Genomic DNA, 23,705 nt, shown 5'->3' on the forward strand with positions numbered 1-23,705 from the left:
ATACTTAGCCTTTTTTATCCAGCAATGTTTATTGCAGGGTCCTCACAAATAAGCCCAATGACCTGAATGAATTTATTAATGTGATCCTCAATTATTCTCAGTGTTATTCATACATTTACTGCAGACAAGCATATACTATACCCAGTGGTAAGAAAAAACAAATGAACTGGCATTGGTCCCTGAAAATTATGTTGCCAGTATCATTACACCTACGTACAATTCATGTAAATAGGTCCAGAGAAGGTGAAGATAGACCTCACCTGATGAGATCTTTGGAAAGACATTGGGATAAGAGAATACTTTGTTCAAACATAACGTAATTTTCTTTCGTTTTTTACCATATCCTGTAATTTAACACAAGATTAGTATTCTTGGTTCCATCCAAGGATTGATAAACAGCTATAGTGGACGTCAGTAATCTGCCCTTCCTCCCCCTATGTTTGCCTAGCAGCAATCTGTGAGCCATGGCAGTCATGTTTTCTTGCAGGATCCAGCCCATCTTGTAATTATTTCTTGGACAGGAGTCCAAATTGGACCAGTCAGATTCTTTCTTGTGAGAATGTGGAATTGAGACTGAGGGAGAGATTTTTGGGTAGCGATAGTTTGCCATTTGGACCACAGCAAGAGAAAAAGGGTGAAAGGAAGGGAAAAAAAGAAGGAGGGAGTGGGGGAATTTTCTGGAAGCTTTCCCTTTCCTGAAGACTAGCTACATCCTAGTTCTTGAGTTCCATGATACACCCCTATATCCTTAAAATAAATTTCCCTTTGTTTCTCAAACTAACATGGCTTGGTTTCAGTTGGGCAGAAGGATCTTGACTAAGATGACTGCCAGAAGAATTGAAATATAGAGTAACTTTTTTGATAAGGTAAGTCCAAAGTGTATATTCCTAAAGAATTCTTTTAACCAACAGTAAAACATGAATCTATGTCTCTCATCATCTTGAATTAATATTCCTACATAGACAAAGATAGGAGAGTCATCTGGCATTCTTTTGAAGCCACTCTCTCAAAATGAGCTAAAACCTCTTGTTTATTTTTTGATCAGTTTAATTTCTTAGTTTATTGGCTTTAACTTTAGCTGTGCCAATTTTGTTAGCAGACAATTATTTATAATTGATGTAGCTTTAGGGAAAAGCTAATCTTAAAAAGAAAAAAGCTGGCATTTCAGAGAAAAAGTCATTCATTTCTGATCCTTGCCAAGTTTTAATAAGTATATCCTACTGTCTTCTTGAGATTTATGCACTGTTAGCTGTACTTCATTTGGAAAATTTGCATTTTTCTCTTCTGCACTCAAGCTGGGAGGCACAAAACAAGAGTTACAGGTTTGTTTGACATGAGATGTAACAACAATTTTCTTTCATCAACTTTATTCTTCTATAGTTGTGATCCCCAAGGGCAGATTTTTCATCAGATTTTGTGAAACATTTTATAATAGCAGCCTTACTTTTGCAGAAGTTGCTCCCAAAACATTCCAAAGGAGCTGTCACAACTCTCTCCACCATAGAACAAACTAGATTTAACATTCTTATGCCCACTGTGAATGAACATGACCTATGTACCCATCTTCACGCTAACCCAGAAAACCATATGCGTCTAATGTAACTAGCTTTTGTGATGCTCATTCAGAAATTTACCAAATACTTATTGATGACCTACTATGTCCCAGGTACTTTGGTAGATAATGGCTGCAACCATGAACAAGACAGATTTGTGTTCTATTCTTGTGGAAAACTCATCTATATGGGAGATATAGACAGAAATTCAGAATAATAACTGCTAAAACTGTGTGAGAACACGATACTGTGAGAGCAGAGAGGAAGGATACTAACCCAACAGTTGGGGCTGAAGAAACGCTTCTCAGCATAATTGATGCCCTATCTAGGGTGAGTAGGAGCTCCAGACTGGTTTAGGGGGATGAGTGAAATTAGGGAGTTTTCTGGGTCAAAAAAAAAGCATGTGCCAACTCCCCCTCTGCGAGTTAGAATATGGTAAGTTTAGAGAATCTGTAAGTTTCCAGCATTACTGAAACATGAAAGGGCCTTAGGAGAAGAGGGAAGAAAAGAAGGGAGAGTCATAGGACTCTGGCAAAGGAGAAACTAATTAAGAGGCCATTGCTACAGTCTGATAGATACTAGTGGCCTAGGCCAAGACAGAGGAAGTAAGATTAAAGGAAAGTGAGAGAATCCAGTATTTACATTGAGAAATTCATCTGTGGACTTGGAATTGATTAGATGAGAGGCTGAGGACTGAAGGATGATCTTCAATATTTATGGGACTGAAGATAGATAGAATAAAAAATGATGCAAACTACACTGAATTAGGGAACATTCATTTATTCATTTAACACATATTATTAAGTACCTACCTTATACCGGGTATTGTTTTGGGAGCAGAACATTGAACAACACAGACAAGCTCTTTGTCTTAATTGACTTTGTATTTTACTGGAAAAAAAATGATATGCACATAAACCAGTTTTGGTTTACTCCATGATGGGAGTAAAACAAACCAACAGAAAGGATATTTTCCTAGGTTGAGACTCCGTTGTAGGTAGAATAATCACAGAAAACCTTTCTGAGGAAGTGACATTTGCAATGAGCCCATCTGGATAAGGAGCCATGGGCAGATCTGAAATGTGTCTGCAAGAAGAATATCAATGTTCTGCAGTGGAGAGAATGAGGGTGTGGTAAATAAGGGGAAAGAAGAGATAAGACTACAGGGAAAGGTAGACAGGAAGACAGGAGATGAAGGCCAAAATAAGGGATTTGGATCCTATTCCAATTAATACAAAAAGTGATGATTGAGTTTTTAAGCAGAGAAGTGATAAATGATTTATATTTTTAAGAGATGACAGGTGACCAGAGAAGATTGGACATATGAATCTAAAATATAAACAGAGAGACAAGTGAGAAGGCTAATGCAATAGTCCAAGGAAGACAATCACTAAGTGATTGTATTAAGGATGTAATCATTGTATTAAGATATAGGATGGCTGCTTTGACAAGATCCAACACAACAGGAGATTAAATGAGATAAACATTGACTGCTCTCTCACTCAGCAATTAAGTGCAGGCAATCCAGAATGTGATGGGGTCTCCATAGTAAAAGGGATCTAGGATCCTTCTATTATGTTGTTCTGCCTTCCTCATTCTTGACTTTCACTTAATGGTCTAAGATGATTGACCCAGCTTCTGCCATCATGTTAGCATTCAAGCCACTGAGATTCATACAAGAAAGGAGAAATGGGAAAGTGAAGGTACACCGTTTGTTTGGCTGCTTTTTGTTTTGTTTTGTTTTGTTTTTAACAAATTTTATTTTTAGATCAGTTTGAGGTTCACAAGAAAGTTGAGCATAAGGTACAAAGATTTTTATATACTCTCTGCCCCCAGGCATGCACACACTCCCTCATTATCTACATCTCATAGCAGAATGGTACATTTGTTACAACTGATGAACCTACATTGACACGTCATTATCATCCAAAGTCCATAGTTTTCAGGAGGGTTCACTCTTGGTGTTGTATGTTGTATAAGTTTGAATAAACGTATAATGGCATGTATCCACCATTACAATATTATACAGAGTAGTTTCACTTCTCCAAAAATCTCCTATGCTCTCCCTTGCATCCTTCCCTCTTCCTTAACCCCTGGCAACCACTGATAATTTTATTGTCTCCATAGTTTTGCCTTTTCCAGAATGCCATATAGTTGGAATCATACAGTATGTAGCCTTTTCAGATTGGCTTCTTTCACTTAGTAATATGCATTTAAAATAACTCCACATCTTTTCATGGCATAATTTCTTTTGAGTTCTGAATAATATTTCATTGGCTGGATGTACGACAGTTTATCTATCCAGTCACCCCACATCTCAGTTACTTCTAAGTTTTAGCAACAATGAGTAAAGCTGCTATAAACAACTGTGTGCAGGTTTTTGTGTGATTGTAAGTTTTCAACTCCTTTCGATAAATACCAGGAAGCGTGATTACTGGATGTATGGTAAAAGTATGTTTTGTTTTGTAAGAAGCTGCCAAACTGTCTTCCAAAGTAGCCGTACCATTTTGCATTCCCATGAGCAATAATGAGAATTCCTGTTGCTTTACGTCCTTGCCAGTATTTGATGTTGTCAGTGTTCTGGATTTTGGCCACTCTAATAGGAGTGAAGTGATATCTTATTGTTGTTTTGATTTGCGTTTCCCTGATGACGTATGATGTGGAGCATCTTTTTATACACTTATTTGCCATCTGACATCTTTTTTGGTGAGGTGTCTGTTAAGGTCTTCGGCCCACTTTTTAGTTGGATTGTTTGTTTTCTAATTGTTGAGTTTTAAGAGTTCTTTGCATGTTTTAGATAACAATTCTTTATTAGATGCGTGTTTTGCAAATATTTCCTCCCAGTTTGTGGCTTGTCATCTCATTCTCTTTACAACATGTTCTACAGAGCAGAAGTTTTTAATTTTAATGAACTTGAGCTTATCAGTTCTTCCTTTCGTGGATAGTGCCTTTGGTGCTGTATCTAAAAAGTCATCACTAAACACAAGGTCATCTAGATTTTTCTCCTATGCTATCTTCTAGAGGTTTTATAGTTTTGCATTTTACAGTTAGGTCTGTGATCTTTCTTGAGTTAATTTTTATGAAAGGTATAAGGTCTTTGTCTAGCGTCATTTTTCTTGCATGTGGATGTCTAGTTGTTCCAGCACCGTATGAGGAATCTTTTCTCCATTATATTGTCTTTGCTGCTTTGTCAAAGATTAGTTGATTATATTTATGTGGGGCTATTTCTGGGTTCTATTCTGGTTCACTGATCTATTTGTTTATTCTTTCACCAAGACTACAGTGTCTTGATTGCTATAGTTTTATAGCAAAGTCTTGAAGTTGGGTGTCAGTCCTCCAACTTTATTCTTCTTCAATATAGAGTTGACCATTATGGGTCTTTTACCTCTCTAAAAAACTTCAGAATCAGTTGTTGATATCTGTAAAAAAAAAAAAAAAAAACTTGCTGGAAGTTTGATTGGGATTGCCTTGAATCTATAGATTATGTTGAGAAGACCTGAGATGTTGAGAATAAGTCTTTCTATTCGTGAACATGGAATATCACTCCATTTATTTAGATCTTCTTTGACTTCATTAATCAGAGTTTTGTACTTGTCCTCATGTAGATCTTTTACATATTTTCTTCGATTCACACCTAAGTATTTCACTTTTGGAGTGCTAATGTAAATGGTATTGTGTTTTTAATTTCAAATTCTACTTGTTCACTGCTGCTATATAGGAAAGTGATTGAGTTTTGTATATTAACCTTGTATCCTGCAAATTTGCTATAATTACTTTTTTGTTACAAGAGATCTTTTCTTTTTTTGTTGATTCTTTTAGATTTTCTGCGTAGACAATCAAGTCATATGCGAACAAAGACAGTTTCATTTCTCCCTTACCAATCTGTAAACCTTTTATTTCCTTTTCTTGATTAGCTAAGATTTCCAGTACAATGTTGAAAAGCCATAGTGAGAGAGAACATCCTTGCTTTTCCTGCTTTTAGTGGGAAAGCTTCAAATTTCTCATCATCACGTATAATGTTAACTGTAGGTTTTTTATAGATATCTTTATTAAGTTGAGGAAGTTCCCCTCTATTCCTAGATTACTGAGAGTTTTTATCATGAATGACTATTGGATTTGGTCAAATTCTTTTTATGCATCTATTGATGAAAATTAAAATAATAAGCTGTTTTATTTTACTGTGGAAAAAAGTAGTAGTAAATACTGGTGAGATTGCAGTAAAACTGGTATGCTCACTTCTTTGGGGGACGATGTCTTGTGAATTACTTTTTAAACTGATCCATGTTGTTTTTTTCTATCTGTTTCTCTTGCTCTTTGTTCTTACTTTTGTCTTTCACTCTTTCTGCTTTTTGTGGTTTTAATTGAACATTTTATATGATTCCATTTTCTCTCCTCTCTTAGTATATCAGTTATACCTTGTTTTATGTTGTTTAGTAATTGTCGTAGAGATCGAAATATGCTTTTACAACTAACCCAAGTCTACTTTCAAACAACACATGCTGCTTCACGGGCACTGTGAGTACCTTATAACAACAAAATAATCCAAATTTCTCCCTTACTTTCATTGTATCATTGCTGCCATCATTTCGTTTATACGTAAGCATACATAAGTAAATATATATATTATTATATAAACATATATTGCTTATTTAATATACATATGTTTACATAATTGAATACATTGTTGCCATTTTCATTTTGAACAAACTGTTATCTGTTCAATCAATTAGGAATAAGAAAAATGAAAGTTTTTCTTTTACCTTCACTTATTTTACTCTGATGCTCTTCTTCCTTATGTAAATCTGTTTCTGACCTATATCATTTTCCTTCTCTCTAAGGAACTTCTTTTAACATTTCTTTCATGGCAAGTCTACTAGAAACAAATTTCTCAATTTTTGTTTGTCTGAGAAAGTCTTTATTTCTCCTTTCCTCTTGAAGGATAATTCTAGGTTAACTCTTGAAGGTACAGAATTCTGGGTTGGTGGAGTTTTTTCTCAATACTTTAAATGTTTCACCCTACTCTCTTCTAGCTTTCATGGTTTCTAAGGAGAAATCAATATAATTCTTATCTTTGCTCCTCTATAAGTAGGGTGTTTCTCTCTCCGGATTTTTTAAAGATTTTTTTCTTTATCTTGATTTTCTATAATTTTAAAATGATAAACCTAGGTATAGTTTTAGCATGTATTCTTCTTGGTGTTGTCTGAGATTCCTAGGTCTGTAGTTTTGTGTCTGACATTAATTTGGGGGAAATTCTTAGACATTATTGTTCAAATATTTCTTTTGTTCCTTTTTTTCTTTTTTTCTCTTTCTGGAATTCTCATTACACGTATTTTACACCTTCTATAGGTGTCCCAAAGCTCTTAGATAGTCTTTTCTGTATTCTCTAGTCTTTTTTCCATTTGCGTTTTGGTTTTGGAGGTTTGTATTGAGATAGCTTCATGCTCAGAGATTCTTTCCTCAGCCAAGTGCAATCTACTAATAAGCTCATCAAAGACATTATTCATTTCTGTTACAGTGTTTTTATTTCTCGAATTTCTTTTTTGTCCTTTCCTAGAATGTCCATCTCTGTGCTTGTATTGGCCATCTGTTCTCACATGATGTTTGCTTTATCCATTAAAGCCCTTAGCAAATTAACCATAGTTGTCATAAATTCCCAATCTGATAATTCCTGCATGCCTGCCATTTCTGAGTCTGGCTCTGATGCTTGCTTTGTCTCTTCAAACTATAATTTTGCTTTTTAGTATGTCTTGTCATTTTTTTCTTGATAGCTAGACGTCGTATACTGTATAAAAGGAACTGCTATAAATAGGCCTTTAGTAAGGTGGTTGTGAGATATGGGAGGAGGGGAAATATTGAAGTATTATGATTAGGTCTCGGTCCTTTAGTGAGCCTGTGTCCCTGGTCTGTGAACTTCCCACCTGCTTCTCAGTTGTTTCCTTTCCTCTTTAGGCGGGATAAGACGGCTAGAGCCAGCTGGAGCTGAGTATTTCCCTTTCACCCTGTGGAAAGCTGGAGCCAGCCGGAGTTGGGTATTTCCCCTCCCCAGATCAGTTAGGCTCTGATAAAACCCCAGCAGGTTAGGCTCTGGTTAAATAATTTCTACTAAGGCTAGACCTCGTTGAGAAGAATAGAATGCTCTGGTATATTTCAAGATGGTTCCTTTCTCTTCTGACTGCTGGAAGCATGAGGGGATTTTCCTCCAGTATTCACTGTGAGAACCTGGTGGAACTTCAGGAGGCAAAACTCACTAAGTGTGGAGTCCGTCCAAAGACTATGTCTCCCTAGAGTTTTTACCTCTCTAAATTGTCCACACTGCACTTCCAGCAATTCTTCAAATACAGTTCAGGTTTCTCTATCCTGGTCCTGGTTCCCAGGGAGGTTTCTGTTCCAGTAAGTAGTGATTTTCTGTATTTGCCTATACTTTGGGGCAGTAGTTTGCCCTGTGACCTCGCTTTTCTCATAGATTGTTGATTTTTCAATTCGTTCAGCTTTTTACTTGTTGTTAGGACTGAATGGTGACTTCCAAGCTTCTTACACGCCAGACTAGAAGCCAGAATCCTCTGTTTTTTAAATAATTCATATACGAAAATCATATCTTAGATTTGCATTTACTTCATAGTGAGTTTGAACATTTTCTAATGGCCTTTTGTATTTCTGAGAATTGCTTCTTTTCAACATGATTGATTTTTAATTATTATCATTTAGTCTCTACTGTAAGTCAGGCTATCTTTTCTTCTACCCAACTTTATTGAGGTATATACAATGTACATACAATAAACTACTCACAATTTAAGCTTACAGTCAGTAGGTTTTGACATATGTATAAACCTTGCAACTATCACTAAAATAAAGATATAGAAAATACATGTCATCCCCAACATTTCCCGTTTGCCTATTTTCAGTCAATACCCCCAGACACCACTGGTCTGCTTTCTGCACTGTGGAATACTTTTTCCTGTTCTAGGATTCGTTATAAATGTAAGCATGCAGTTTGTACACTTTTGTGCAAGGCTTCTTTCACTCGGCATAATGTTTCTGAAATTTTTCTATCCTGACGTGTGTATCAGTAGTTTGTTCCCTTTTGTTGCTGAGAACCATTCCATTTGGGTAGGTACACCATAATTTGTTTTTACATTCATCTTTTAATGGACATTTGATTGTGTCTAATTTTCATTCTTATGAATAAAGTTGCTATAAATATTTGTGTGCAAGTCTTTGTACAGACATGTGTTTTCATTTCCCTTCAGTCAAATATTTTCCTTTATCTTAAGTAAATATCTAGAGTTGAATTGCTAGGTCACATGGTAAGCTTATATTTAACTTCATAAGGAATTGCCAGACTGTTTTCCAAAATATTCCCACCAGCAAATGTATGAAAGTCCCAGTTGCCACTCCACTTCTTTCATGAGCATGACCTGAAAGCTGCAAATATGGCTTCAGTCCATATCCCATTAAACAGGACTGAGTCACGTGACCACCCCTGACTACATGGAGGGCTGGAAGTATAGTGTATAGCTGGGATGCCAGGTGCCCATCTAAAACTCAGAATTTTCATTACAGAAATAAAGACAAAGTGAAAATGTTGAGGACTAACTTCATGAGAAGGGGAAAAATCAAAGCTGGCTTCTGGATTTTGAGTGGACGTTGGTGCCACTAACTGCTTTGACATGTTAAATTTGCGATGTTAGAGATCCAAGTGGATGGATGAATAAACTGTTCTCTATACCCATGCTGGTATATTTCCAGCAGGGATCAAAGCTGGAAATACAAATTTGAGAATCATCAGCATATGGATGGAATTTAAAGCAATGGGATGGGATGAGACAAAGTAAGGAGTAAATGTAAGCTATGGTTTCCATCGGATGATGAAATGATTTCACAAACGGTTTTCAGAAACCAAGCTAAGTATACATATAGCTAGCAGAATGTTAGTTAGCCTAAAACAAAACAAAACAAAAAACATTTTTACCCTTCTTTCTTAGTAATTAAGTACCACTTAAGAATTACATTTTCCAGCCTCTTTTAAAGCTAGATGTGACTATATGGCTAAATTTTTACCAATGGAATGTGAGTGACACAGTCCCCCTGCCAGTCTGGTTGCCCATCTTCAGACAGACTCTTACATAAGAGGAAAAATTAACTTCCATCTTATTTAAGCCACTATATTTGAATTTTTTAAGCAGCTTAAGCCTAAATTTAACTGATTTATAAAGCATATCCAATTACTTCTTAAGCTCAACTAAACAAATATCCATTGCCAATAATCTCCAATTATTTTATTCATTTATATTGATTTTATCACAATCATTTTTTTTTGCATTACTCATTTGGTTTTAGTTTTCAAGAAGTGTTAGGTTGCCAGTATTTCTAAACTGCTCCAAGAAAGAATTACATTATCTTGCAGAATATTAATGAATATTTTCTTCGTGTGCTTGTAATTCTTTCCAGTCATTGCTTCAATTAATTCTTGATGCTAAAGTTTAAAAAAAACCTAATGTGATTGTCCTTATTTCTCTGAAGAAGAAACTGAAGTAGAGATATTAAATTATTTGCTCATAATAGCAAACTAAGTTAATGGAAAAAGGTGGAAGTAAAACGCAATTATCTCACTTCTGTTTTTATTGAACTATTGGATTACAAGTCACAACCAATTAAAAACATGATACAAGAGCTAAACAGCATAACCTTTTCATCACGTAGATGGCCCCAGAAAAGTACCCGTTGGCACTTCATCAAGTGTTTCTTATTTTTCAAAAATGATGTTTATTTTTAAAAATATATTATCAGTCATTTTTGCTATTAAGTTTACATATATAGAGATATAGAGAGATTGACAGATAGATACATGAAAATGTGGAAAGTGTTTTAAAAGTAGGAAATGTATTCACTGCAAATTTTCCACACATATCGAAAGCTGTTTATATCTGGATGTATTTTCTTCCAATCCTTTCTCTATCCATATCATTAATTGCTTATTTTTCACAAACTTTTGATCAAATATTTGTGATCAAATATAAATTCAGATGACACCTAGTATTCATATTGTTTCTCAACACAAGTGAAATTCAACAGAAATCCATCGGGTGGAGTTATACTATAACTTAATATTTTAGAGTGTTTCTCAACTTTCTCTTTTTATCTTTGTCCTCAGCCTTTATATAGCTTATGGCTAAGCAACATTTGCTATTTGAAGACTTTAAAAAATTTTATTTCCCCTGGAAATTGTTTGGAGATTGTTGGCTTAGGCATTATTTGCTTTTCTGATTGCATCAAATACAAGCCACATGCACATGGACATTATTAGGATTTAATAAAACTGACAAAGAATATAGTTGCTTATTTTCCCCAAAATATGCCAGTTAACAAGATTAAATAGAAAATAGCTATTGACTTGGTAAAAAAATGCTGCTCTGTCCTTCTGTCTCTCAAACTCCTGTTTTTTCTGTCAGCAAGAAGGAAGGTAGAGGTTGGCCTGCTGCCATACTGGTTAAGTTTGGCAAGCTCTGCTTCGGCGGCTTGGGTTTGCAGGTTTGGATCCCGGGTGTGAACCTATATAACTCATCAAGCCATGCTGTTGTGACAACACACATACACACTAGAGGAAAGATTGGCACAGATGTTAGCTTAGGGCCAATCATCCTCATAAAAAAAAAAGGAAAAAGAAAGATAAAGATCTGATAATCCAACTCCTCTAAACCAAAATGCTGTGTGCCCCAAATAAGCAATTCTTCATTAACGTCGATCCATTCTAATAGGCATTACAGAAAGCTGCCAAAGATTTGACATATACTTGGGGAACTAGCTCCTCAAAACTAGTTTTTACCTTCATATACAATCAGGTTACTCTCTCTCTGGCAGATTTTCTGACTTCAGTAAACATAAATATCAAGGACTTAATCCTCAAAGTTCTGATCTAGTGAATTTGAGTGGACCTCAAGAATCTGTACATTTTACAAGCACTTGCAATGGTCCAAGGATCATATGTGGCAGCACCACCCTGAGAGATGGACAAAGAAGGTGGGGACTCTGCCATCAGCTGGTTCTCAGTCTTGGGCCACAGAAGGAAAGAGAGGCACCTTAAAACTAGCCTCTGGTTCAATTATTCCTCTAATTCCAATTAATTCATCCTTTGAAGGGGGTCCTAAAATTTTTTTTTCTTGCTCCCTCAGGCTCATTCCCCAACCCTCTCAAAAAGGCACCAGTTACTTGCACCATTTAGAAGAATGAAGGCCAAGTTTGTGGTAGAAAAATGATGAGATACAGGGATTTACAGATTGGACTAGATGGGTATTTTCTTTGGCTCATTAGGAATTACTAAAATTCTTTCTTAGGTGGAGATAATGTTCTTGAATATTCCACTTCTTGTCTCACGTTTTGTATATAATAGTTACGAATTTTGGTACTAGCTGATTTCACCTGCAATACTGGTCTTTTTATGGGGGAATGATGTAGTAAATTTGCTTTTGCTCTGTGTACAATAAGAACAGGCAGGAATGCCAGTATTAGAAAAGTAGCCTGATACCATGGAAAGATCATTGAGTAAGGAATCCTGAGATATGAATTTGAATCTTAATTCCATATGTAGTAGGTGAGTACAAAAGTGGCAGGTTCTTAACATCCATGAGTTTCACATTTGTAAAATATCAATAAAAGTGCAAACTTTACCAGGTTGTGATGAGATTTGCAAAAGAGCACGTAATAAAAATACCATATAAACTGTGAAGTGTTTTGAAAATTACGGTAACCTTGTTTCTAATGACACATTCTCACTTCCAAGTCACTATCCAAAACATCACTTGCTATATAAACTGTGCATATGAATTGAGGGCTGAGAATCTGTCAAAATAGTCATCAATGATCAATTAAATTAATACTGAACACCTTCTCTGCTCTCAGTGCAATGCTAATTCAGAAAGAGTCATTAAAGATGTGTTTCTTGTAGTCTGGGTGATTACAATAGAATTATAGAATATTGGAGTTGAAAGATACCTTACGAGTGTGTTTCTTCATCATAAGACTCACTTAGGGTACTTGTTGTACACTGAATTTCCTGGCCCCACATCATATTTACTGAATCAGAAGCTCCAAGAAGCCTGAGAATCTGTATTCTATAATATAGGCAAGGATATTGTTATGATCCAAAATAACCTGGGAAACTGTCTCTAAGCCACCTTTTTCCAAACTCCTACACAATGTAAGTATCACTCAGACAATATCCTTTAACATTAGTTAAGCTCATATTTTCAAAGGGTAATATATTCTGTTATTGGTATTTCAGTCAATAAAGAGTTGGGAAGACAAAGTTGTGTACACGAAATAGCAGCAAGCACTATAATTGGTGAGCTTTGTAATGATATGCCCTGATATTACGCACTGAATACCTTTGTTCAAAGTAACATTGACAAAGAGATATATAAAATTACCCAATTCCAGGTTAATATTTAGTCTGGATAGCATAACATATCAATGTGCTTTCATAATAAATATTGAGAGATAGTAAGTTTTTACTTTCTTATTTTTATGACAGTATCAATTAACCTACACGTGGCATTTTTAAAGGACACACCACACTGATGGAGACACCGTGGAAAGACATGATAACGATTACACGCTGGTTTCGTCCATTTGCCTGTGTCCTTGAACTTCCTTGGAGCAGACACCGTGACTCTTTTTCCTTTGTGCCCCTCTGCTCTGGCACAGAGAAAGATCCACACCTCCTTTCCCAACTCTAGAGTGTAAAACACCGATTGGGGTCATGTTAAAGAGGTTTTGAAAGGACTAAAAGGTCAACACCTTACTTTGTGTGATCCTGCCTTCTCCCTTCTCTTCCACTCAGTACAGGCTGGGCTGAGGAGAGCGCCAGGGCCTGCTCCCTTACCAGGACACTGTCATCCTTCTCATCTTTCCTTTCCCACATGGTTAGAAAGTTGAGATATATTGGCCTGGCCTGAGGCTCACCCAGGATGCAGCTTAAGCCAGCTTTACCTTATGAAGGCACATACTTTCTTTTCTTTATCTTTCTCTTTGATTTTGGCCCATTTTGCCTTTTTGTCTATACATATCATAAGTTACAAAGTTGAAAGAGCTAACGCAAGAGTACAAAATTAAGAGAGAAAGCCATGTGGCCTCCTTTGGTTTGAGGGTTTGGCTTATTTGGTATATAAGGAGCCTTCTGCGTGGTTCACCCTCCCTTCTGGAGTCCTACTATAAGCCTTGAGTCCAAACCTCAGTTAAAATAAGGAGATCCTTTGTTTTGCTTTTCCTTTTTCATATCTTACTCTCAGGGATCCCTTGAGAAGGAAGATAGCTACCATGGCAGGATTTCTGAATTCCTTGTTTTCCTGGCAAAATTCCTTCTTAATAGAGCCCAAAGTAATCCATGCAAAAATACAGTTCCTAAATATATTCAAGCCAATGTGCGTATTCTGGGCCTGTCCGCCCTCGGATCCTCTTCACTTTCTACTCTCCACTGTCTTGCAGTGAAACTGACACTGCAGGATGCATTTCTCTGGCTCTATGTCAGCTGCTCCCAACTAGGTTCTGTTGTTGAATGTATAAATGACTGATGACGGAAACGAAGTCTGTCTGCATGTTTGTAATCCAGGGTGATTGAAAGAACCAGGACTACCATGGTGCACATCTCCAGGGGATGACACTCACTCTGAGGTGTACCTGAACAGCGTGTAATGGAATTGTGCAGAATATAGCTTTTGTGGTCATTTTCAATGAATGAGGTGGAAGGCTGTTAGCACTGGCAGAGACAGAAATGAGAGGTAGAAAAGAGTTTTAAAGTTGATAATCTTATAGGCAGAGTGAAGTAGTGGAAAGAACACTGCATTAAAATTGGAAAAACTGGAATCGTTAATATAGAGGTGATAGAGGGAGGTCATCACAATAAACAAAATCACAGAGGGAGGAAGTATGTATCAAAATATAACAGAGATAAAGTTGAACTTAGAGCAAGGCTTACTGGCCAGAATTGGCAGGAGAAGATAAGTGAAAGAAATGCAGAAGTGGGAGAGATGAATCATCTGATGCAATGCTTTGAAAGACAAGGAAGGGAAAAAAGACCAGATTTGTTCTAACGGGCAGAGAGAATAGGAATGTTCAGACGATGAAAGATGAATGCAGTACCTGGACAGTGACTGTTAGAGAGAGAGGTAAAGTGACTGTTCGGGAGAGACCAGCTGCTTGGCTGTGGAGCAAATTCCCTGTTACAAATCCTTTTGCTCTATAAAGTATAATTGCTATTAAGTTCCATGGATTTGTGATTGAGAGCAACGACAATATTTAGATTTACCCAAAACAATGGGTCTTAAACTTTAGGGTGCATAGATATCACCTGGGGACTTGTTAAAATTCCTGGGGCCAGCCCAGTGGTGTAGAGGTTAAGTTCAGATGCTCTGCTTCTGTGGCCCACGGTTCACAGGTTCAGATCCAGGGCACAGACTCAGCACTGCCCATCAAACCATGCTGTGTTGGCATCTCACATAAAATAGAAGAAGATTGGCAACAGGTGTTAGCTTAGGGCCAATCTTCCTCACACACACACAAAAAATGCCAATCCCTATGACCCATCTCATGAGATCCTGATTATTTAGGACTTCCGCCAGTCTACTCATTCAGTGCCAGTCAAAGTGTGCTTTGAGGACCAGTACAATTTTGCAAACTGTTACCAGACCTGGAAGAAAGAAGTACAGATGAGAGTAAGGGACTAGAAATTTTCTGAACAATCTGACATTGCTGCAACATCCAAGCCCCGTGATTAGTGGACCTGTCTCATTGTACAGAGCATAGAGGAAAATTTCAGTCCTCCACAGAGAAAGAGGGAAAAAAAGACCTTCATCACACACAGCACACCCTTTAAGAAGCCCTGATCTAGATAATTCTGATGCAAATAGTCCATGAATGAAATTTTGAAGAAATACGCTGTTGAGACTTTACACGAGAATCTTAATTCGGTCATATTTGAAATGTATTTTATTTGAATAGCAAAGAAATGTTATTTATATATAAAATTATTTATTTTTGTGTCAAAGTGACATCCAAATGGACTTGTACACAATTTCAAATAAGTGGATAAAATTGGGGTTCACAAACCTAGAGACTTTTGTTTTATTTTTATATCCAGATTTGACCTATTTTTAAGAAGTAGCAGCCCCTCTTGTTTTGCTGAAACTAGTCATGAATACCTGTGCATGTTATAAATATTTCTGGTTATCAATGAGAGTATATAAATGACAAAGTCTTTTCAAAATAAACACAATGATGATGATACACTGATGTTTTAAAGATTTGTCAACAAATATTTTAATTGGAAAAAATTACATTAGCAATTTTTCTTGTCTTTTTCTTCCTTAAGAGCAAAAGGTGACGAAGACTGAGATATAGCAAAATCACATGAGGGAATTTAGAACTATCACCATTTGTCTCTGCTTTTCACAGGACTTAAATAAAATCTCACTACAATGTCAGATCTGGTTGTTGTTATTGGAGAGGAAAAGCCAGGGAGAAAGGCACTGTGCTCTGGTCTCACATGGTGAGCATGGCACTGCTTACCTTTTTCTTTTCCTTTCCTAAACACTAAATCTCTCAGAATCTCATTTATAAACACGAAGAATTCAGCTCAGCTACTCACCTGCAGAACTAATGAGAAATTAGTTAAGCACAGAGAGTCTTGGTGGTAAATATCTGGCTGTTTTCCACAAACGTCTTCTCCTCCATCTCACTTGTCTTCCCTGGTTCCAACTCCTGCATTTTTCAGGTTTTTTTCAGCCACCAATTGAATTGCTAAGTTTCATTTGAATAAGGAAGAGCACCACCCTAGGTTTGCAAAGAGATACAAGTCGCCTCATAAATACTGTATAGATGGTCCATGATGCTCTTTTGAAAATAAATAAATTACTCCCCGTCCCATTCCAACACACACACAATTTTTCTTTTCCATGTTATGAGAAAAATGATAAGATATGTGTTATTTCCTTACTTTATCTTCCCTGAAATGCTGCCTAGTCTCACATATTAATATTTCATTCCCAAATGTAACATGTCAAAGTGGAGAGTTGTGTTGACCAGCGAGCAGTCAGAGGGTAAGAAATTTCCCTGCTTCCAGGAAAACTATTGTTAGTACAGCAGACAATAAATAAAAGGGAAAGGCAGGAGGGAGGCTTTTACGCTCAGAGAAATACGGACGATGACAAAACTTATAAGGCTAAGAAAAAACAAATCATTTTTAAGAGAACTTTCACTCCAAATGGCTTTGCCTTTCAAAAGGAAAAATGCTCTACTGAATCAGCAGTATTTGGGGGAAAAATATCTTATGTGGTTTTCAAAATACTAAACTCAAACTCACTGGCAAAAAAAAAAAAAGAAGGTTATGTTTACATGTAAAATGAGAACGAGTTTAAGCTCAGCAAATTGCAGACGAGGAAAATAAAGCAGAGGTGTTGGAGAGAAAAGAAACAAATCATGTTTAGGTTGGTAGCATCCCGATGTACAAGAGAAAAATCCATCTAGTTGGTAGCGTACTCATTTCATCCTGGTACTTTGTTTCATGAATGTGCTACAAGAAGGGGAAAAAAATGAATGAGTTCTAACTCTTGTTTAGTAGTAGAGCTGTTCAGTCAAGCAAGATAATGGCTAATCAGTCTCTATAATGAAAAACTGATTTGTGGGCTCTAAAATTCTTCATTTTGTTTACGTTTCAGAAATGTGTGTCTATGACGGGATGTCTTACTGCTTTTTTTCCTTTTCAATGTTTTATCACACAAAAAGGTATGACTTGACTATAAGTGTGAGATGCAAATTTATTATCTTGAAATGTCAGATATACTATTGTCAGTCTACAACAAACATAAAAGGAGTAAGATCCTCTGCAGGATTGGATAACATAGTCAATAATATGCTTTTACCATGGAAATTACAAAATCTCTGATCCTTCAGAAAAATATTCAGTCTGGCTTATTATGAACTTTAAAATTGCGAGCCATAAATTGTGACATGTGTGTTGTATTAGCTAGAAAATATTTTCTATACCTAATTAATTTACTGTGTAATCTGTGTAAATCAAGTATATAAAGATTTAATGAGTGTTCATTGTCACTACTGGTTGGTATTTACCACTAACTCTTCTCTTCTTTTGTCTAAAGAATAGTAATAGCACATTAAAGAATGATTAATTTTGAATATCTGGTATTTGCAAGCTTTAAGCAAAATTTTTGGACATGTGAGACACCAGAAATAAATGTAAATAGGCAAGGTATTACCACAGGCCAATGTGGCTTCATTCAAGACTTTGTACAAGAGTAGCTAACTAAGAGCAGTTATGAAACTGATGAGAATGAGCGAATCTCAGGTATAAGAAAAAGTAGTTTATAGCTATAATCCAAGCAAAAGCTAAAGCTGCTTGAAAGTTTTATTGAATCACCACAGCTATTGTTCATTCATTCACTTACTCATTCACTCTCTCATTTGATAAATATTTTGTGACTACTTCACAGCAACAAATAGTTTGTTAATACCACAATAATAATTGCTGTTTATAGAGTGCCAATTATGTGTCAGGCATTTAACATAAGAAGTTTCAGAAAAATTAGGAAACTTACTAAAGATTTCAGAACTACTAAGTACAAACCCAGTCCATTTAAACCCCTGTCCATCAGAAACTGAAGTAGGGGCCAGCCCTGTGGCCAAGTGGTTAAGTTCATGTGCTCTATTTCAGCAGCCTAGGGTTTGCCAGTTTGGACCCTGGCACTAACCTGCACACCACTCATTAAGCCATGCTGTGGCAGTGGCTCAGAGAGAAGAACAAGAATGACCTACAACTAGGGTATACAACTATGTACTGGGGCTTTGGGGAGAGAGGAAAAAAGAGGAATATAGGCAGCACATGTTAGCTCAAGGCCAATCTTCATCAACAGAAAAAAAGCATACTTTAAAAAAAAAAAGAACTGAAGCCAATGTTCTTTCAACCACACTCAGCTGCTTCTCTTCTACTATCTTCCATAGCTTTCACTCTGGTGCTGGAGGTGGGGAAATAATTCAAACTACCATAAAATGTGGTAAGTGCTCTGAAAGAGGATCAGAAAAGTCCAACTGAGAAGAGATAACTGAGCTAGATGTTGAAGTACAAGCTGGAGTTTTCCAGAGAAAGGAAAGGAAGGGAATTTCATGCGATGGGGAAAAAAACCCCAACATGTTCAAGGTCGTGGAGGCAATAGAAAATATGTTATATTCAACAAACAAATTACGTATCTCTTGTGAGACCAAATCTATGCTATTTGTTGGCATTAAATTAATAAACAAAAGGTGGTCCCCAGACTCAAACATTTTATTATTATAGAAGGATAATTCCTACAAACAATCAGGTACTCTAAAGTATCACAGATGATGTCATAGGATTGTATCCAGGAGCTGCAACAGAAGAATTAGTTTCAAAGAAGAAGTTCGGTCAAATAAAAGTCAAATAAAAAGACTTTTAAGAAGTAACATTTGAACAGAATCTCAAAAAATGCTTAGAAGTTCTCCAGGCACTTCCATTTCCAAGTAGGACATGGAATACCTTTGCTCTCATGAGAACACCAAAAAAAGTATAGATGATATAAAAATCATACTTGTATGTGGGACTGTCAAAGAACAAGAGAGACAAGAAACTTTTGATGAACCGATTTCCAGAGAGAGAAGCCCTGCATAAGAGACAGTGAGTCCTGAATGGTCTGGACACAGGGAGAGCAGAAGTCTTCTCAATAGCCAGAAAGCTGCTCAAGGCTGCTTAACTGAGTGGAGACAAAGTCAATGGAGCTACTGGCAGTGGTGGAAATAGATGGGAAGTATTGGAGTCTGAAAGACCATCCAGTACCATAACAACTTACTCAACACAGCAATTCTGTCCACCCCACTCCAAATTTTCTGAAAAACATGGAAGTGAAGCCAGGACTGATAAGCAGAAAGAAATCATCCTGTGTGTCCCATCCCCCACACTCTCCCTATGCCTGAAATTGAGAAAGCCAAAGGGTTGTATGGAATCCCAAATCAAATTTGAAGTAGAACAAAGGGACTAGCCCTTCTTTAGGAAGTTGGACTTTGGGAGTTGGGTTGACCAGAAGGGAGCTGTAGCTCAGGCCCAGTCAAATGAACCCTTGCTGAAATCTGAATAATCACCTCCTCACTTGAGCCAATAGATGAGAGAAGAACTTGAAACTTTTCATGGAAAAAAACAGTATTATTCTTCAATTCTCTCTTTTCTTCTATATGTAATTTCCAGGATGCAATAATAAATTACAAAACCTGTTAAGAGGCAAGAGAAGGACTCATAAGAAGGAAAAACATCAGCTGAAGCAGACCACTGATGATCCAGATACAAGAATTAACAGAAAAGGGGCCAGGCCCTGTGCCCGAGTGGTTCAGTTTGTGCACTCCGCCTTGGCAGCCCAGTTTGGGTCTTGGGCATGGACATGGCACTGCTCATCAGGCCATGCTGAGGCGGCATCCCACATAGCAGAGCCAGAAAGACCTACAACTAGAGTATACAACTAGCTACTGGGGAGCTTTGGGGAGAAGAAGAAGGATAAAAAAGAAGATTGGCAACAGATATTAGCTCAGGTTCCCATCTTTAAAAAAAAAGAATTAGAAAATAATTTAAAACATCTCAAATAAGGAAGAAAGGGAAGAATAGATGAACAGATGGGTAATTTCAGTGGAGAAATGAAAAATATAAGAAAAGACAGATAGAAATTACATATCTAAAACAGAAGATATGAAAAAAATAGTTGGGTTTTACAGAGAAATCAACAAAATAATTAAATTTATGACCTTGAAGACAGGTCAAGAGAATTTATCCAAATTAAAGCATCGAGAGAAAAGACAAAAAATACAACAAACAGAGCATTAGTTGACCTGGGGAACAATATCAAGCAGTCAAATATCATGTAATCGGAATCCCAGAAGGATAGGAAAGAGAGACTGGTGCAGAAAAATAAAAACTTTCTTCTATACTTAAAAATATATAAAGCTACAAACTCAAGAAGCTCAGAGAATCTCAAGTGGAATAATTCATAGAAAATGCACCGAGCATATCATTGTCAAACTACTGAAATCCAAAGGTAAAGAGAAAAATCTTAAAAGGAGCCAAAGTAGAAAGTACATGACATGTGGAAAACTAACACTCTGTTTAAAAGAAATGCAAGCCAGAGCACAATGGGTTGACACCTTTAAGGTGCAAAAGGAAAACAACCAAAAAATAATGTCAACTGAGAATCCTATACCCAGCAAAAGTAGCCTTCAAAAATGAAGGTGAATTATATACATTTTTAGATAAATGAATAAATAATAAATGAAAGCTTAGAGAATTTGCTGCCATCTGAGCTGCACTACAAGAAATGCTAAAAGAAGTTCTTCAGTCTGAAGAAAAATGATATTTTTTGGAAATTTAGATTTGCAGGAAGAATTGAAGAATGTTGAAAATGGTAAATAAGGAGGTAAATATGCCTTTAATTATTTTCCCCCTCTAATTTCTTTGAAAGACATTTGACTATTTAAAGCAAAAGCAACATTTATATTATAGAGTTTATAACATGTAATAGTAATAGACATAAGAATAGCAAAAATGGTGAAATGAAGATAAATGGAACTATAATTTGATGAACTTCCTACATTATATGTGAAGAAGAATAAAATTAATTCAAGATAGAATATGATAGGTTCAAGGTGCATACTTGAGTCCCTATAGCAACTACTTAAAAAGTAAAATAAAAAAGATAAAATAAAAATCTAATGGGTTAGGTAAAATAGAATACTAAAAGGTAGTAGATTAATTTAAAACAAAGCAGGAAAGTAAGATGAAAGGAAAAACAGAGGAAACAAATGGAAAATAAAAATAAGATGCTAAGCTTCAATCAAACCTTTTCAATAGTTACATTAAATACAAATGGAATACACATGCCAAAGAAAAAGTGATATTGCCAGAGAAGATTAAAAACAATTACTGATAGCAATTACTAATAGTTAAAAAAACAATTGCTAATACTATAATATGCTCTGTGTAAGAACTGTATTTCAAATGCAACATGGATAGATTGAAAGTAAAATGATGGAAAATGATATACCATGCAAACCCCAAACCGAAGAGACTTAGTGTGGCTATATTAATACCCAACAATGTAGACTCCAAAGTATGGAGTATAACCAGAGATAAAGAGGGATTTTCATAAAGATAAATAGGCAAATTTATCAAAGAGATCTCATTTTTCTAAATGTGCATGCTTCCAATAATGGAGCTTAAAAGTAAGTGAAGCAAAACTCTACAGAAACAAAATATAGATATATCCATAGGAGACTTCAACACTCTTGCAAGGAAAAATGAACATATTTACAATTACGGTAGGAGATTTCCACATCCTTTTGTCAATGATTAATAGAACAAGTTTTTAATATGAAAATAATATGGCTCAATTTGCATTTTTCGCTCTGGTGGAATTGTCAAGGAAGTAATGAAGAAGAGAGAGAATAAAAGAGAAAAAGAGAGACAGGGAGAATGACTATTAATTAGCAGTTATTACAGTAATTGAGTGAGAGATGGTGATGGCCTGAATCAATGAAGAAATTGTATGTGGGGGCCACAAGGTAATAAACTGGAGAAATACTACTTGATTTCTAAAATTAATAGAAACTGGTCCCTTATTGGATGTTTGGTGCGATAGGGAGGCGGCAATAGGGAGACATCTAGAATCTTCAAGGGTTTTTGCTAGAAGACTGGATGAATGCTTTTCATCTAGAGAAGTGAAGAAGGAGAATTACTTCTAAGAAGAAAGGCAATGAGTTCGCTTTTGAGATGTCTATGAGACATTGTTGAAAATGTCCCGTAGGCAAGTGAATATGTGGGTCTGCAGGATAGGAAAGACAGATTAGAGACAGTTGCAATGACTGAAGTCATCAGAATGGTTGAATTTACCCAGTGAGACAGGTAGAAGCCAAATACAGCACCCTTGATCTCTGTCATACAAAGGGTAGATACAGGAAAAGGAACCTATGATGGGGACAAAGAAGGAAACAATGGGATGATAACCAGAAAAAATATGTCACAAAACTCAAGGAGAGAGACGAATTTAAGAAAAGAATAGTGTCCAAGATACCTAAATGCTGCAAGAGAGTAAAGACTAAAGCACATTCATTGCATTTGGAGAAGAGAAAATTTCTCCCAACTAACAGAATAGCTTTCAAGCAGAGGTGGCATTGGATTGAATTGAAGACTGAACGAGAGATGAAGGTGAAGAAAAGCTAATATAGGCTATTCTTTCAGGGATCTTGACTTTTAAACTGTATAGAAACTCCTGACCTGAAATTAGCAATCGGAGAAGGCATTCCTAATGAGTTGGTGTCACCAATAATTAAAAAGCCTATTATGAACCATAAGAAAGATGTAGTAGGCACTTTCTTCAACTTAAGCAACCAATAGACTCTTCCCACTGGAGAGATTATCATAGCTTCTTTTACATTATGTCGATTTTCAACCAAAGGGACACCTTCAGAGATAATTAGCCCTTAATAACATGTTTTTATCAGCAGCACTCTCTGTATGAAGGGTCTAGGAAAGGCGTACATCTATAAAGAAATATGCAATAAACACTTAAATGCAATTTGGGCAAAAGCCTGCTTATATTTTTCACTGCAAACAGTGGAAAGGTTTAACACAGCTTTCTTAGTAATTTATACAATGGAGACACTCTCCAGGGAACAAATGAGATTGAAAAGGTGTGTGGAAAAGATGTAAATGTTAGGGAAATCTACAGTATAGTCCCATAAATAAGAAGTTTCTCCTTAGGATAATCCTCGGTTTGAGCACCACGGGTACATCTAGGAAAATGTCTTGCAGTTCAGATTTCACTGCTGATTACTGAGCTGTCTCAGTTCTCTACAAGGATCTCCAGGAGTGAAGGTGAAGAGAGTAGAAAGGCCTATGAGGAGTGGCAGCAAAGAGCCAAATCCTAACTTTACTCATGAAAAGAAGGAAAGGAACAGAAATTGTGCAAGGTGGAAAAATTTTGATTTTGTACTTAGGACTGAGCATTTGAAATTAAGACTCTAACTCAAAATATCTGTTTTCTCCTAGTAGTTCTTGAATGGCCTGACTGCCTACCGACACAAGAGTGGGAAGGT

The 23,705-nt window shown here is 36.3% G+C and overlaps 1 protein-coding gene across 1 annotated transcript in view; it reads right to left on the reverse strand.

Moving 5' to 3' along the window:
* ZBBX (zinc finger B-box domain containing) overlaps positions 1 to 23,705 on the reverse strand; it is a 140,108-nt gene that overhangs the window by 115,652 nt on the left and 751 nt on the right. The window contains exon 2 of the mRNA XM_070582180.1: positions 16,192 to 16,376. The gene's annotated coding sequence lies outside the window, so the exon portion shown is untranslated. The remainder of the gene's footprint in view (positions 1 to 16,191; positions 16,377 to 23,705) is intronic.

The sequence above is a fragment of the Equus przewalskii genome, chromosome 18 (genome assembly GCF_037783145.1).
Source record: "Equus przewalskii isolate Varuska chromosome 18, EquPr2, whole genome shotgun sequence".
Classification (NCBI taxonomy): domain Eukaryota; kingdom Metazoa; phylum Chordata; class Mammalia; order Perissodactyla; family Equidae; genus Equus; species Equus przewalskii.